Here is a 1400-nt window from a genome sequence, read left to right as displayed (position 1 = left end):
AACAGCTGCATGGTCTGACTCGGACATGGAGCAGGAGGTCAGAAGCCCCACTGACCAACTACATTCCCCCTGTTTCTCTGACGCCAGCCCCCATGAGGGTGACACACAGGGGCACACTGAGGCAGAGGAGTGGCCTTCCACCCCATGCCCTGTCCACACTCCACAGGAGGGGAGCAGCCCCTCCATCACTCCACCTGCACTGGCCATGGGCCAGCACGGCCAGCACTCCCTAGAGGAGATCACTCAACGGCAGCATCAGCTGTCGGCAAAGCTGGATGAGCATGCCGCAGAATGTGTGGGGGCTGGGCCCAGCATTGAACAGGCCACGGAGACCCTAAGGGCCGAAGTGGCGCAGAGCACTGCCACCCTGAGAGATGCCATGCAGGCCATGTCAAGGGACATCTGTGCCGAACTTGCGGGCTTGCGTCGTGCGGTCACTGACCTCAACCACACACTACAGGAGCAGCATGCACAGGGGCAGCCAGGGACATCCTCCACTGCCAGTTCTGTGCAGAGCAGCCCCGTGCGACGGTCCGGACGCAACCTGCGCTCCACAGCCAGGGGTGCCCCGGGGGCCGGGAGAGGGGCCTTGTGAGGGACTGTGGACACTGTCACAGGCATCTGTAGACACCTACATGGGGTGTGTTGGGGTGTGCAGGGGGGAGGGGGGAGGGGGTGTGTTGGGGTGTGCAGGGGGGAGGTGGGAGGGGGTGTGTTGGGGTGTGCAGGGGGGAGGTGGGAGGGGGTGTGTTGGGGTGTGCAGGGGGGAGGGGGGAGGGGGTGTGTTGGGGTGTGCAGGGGGGAGGTGGGAGGGGGTGTGTTGGGGTGTGCAGGGGGGAGGGGGGAGGGGGTGTGTTGGGGTGTGCAGGGGGGAGGTGGGAGGGGGTGTGTTGGGGTGTGCAGGGGGGAGGGGGGAGGGGGTGTGTTGGGGTGTGCAGGGGGGAGGTGGGAGGGGGTGTGTTGGGGTGTGCAGGGGGGAGGTGGGAGGGGGTGTGTTGGGGTGTGCAGGGGGGAGGTGGGAGGGGGTGTGTTGGGGTGTGCAGGGGGGAGGTGGGAGGGGGAGTGACACGACAGTTTGTTTTACCAATACACTTTTTTCTTTCCTAAAAAGTAATGTGTGGACATTTTCATTGCGTATGTGTGCTTTATTGGTGTACAGTCCACAGTGTCCATGTACCAGAGTGCCCCAAGTGCAGTCTCCATGCGATGAACACCAGCCGTGTGTGCTAGAAGCAGTGGTCGATGCTACTTCGGCGCATGGCAGGCCCCTCCTGTGCATCGCCTCCTCCATGTGGTGGCGCCCCATCTGCACCCTCCTCATCCTCATCGTCAGGTGGTTGCAGTTCTGCGTCAGGGGGCAGGGGCACATTCCGTCTGACGCACATGTTGTGCAGCATGAC

This window comes from Ambystoma mexicanum, chromosome 12 (assembly GCF_040938575.1).
Source record: "Ambystoma mexicanum isolate Mex_15411 chromosome 12, UKY_AmexF1_1, whole genome shotgun sequence".
Classification (NCBI taxonomy): domain Eukaryota; kingdom Metazoa; phylum Chordata; class Amphibia; order Caudata; family Ambystomatidae; genus Ambystoma; species Ambystoma mexicanum.
Note: the sequence above shows the minus strand (reverse complement) of the source record.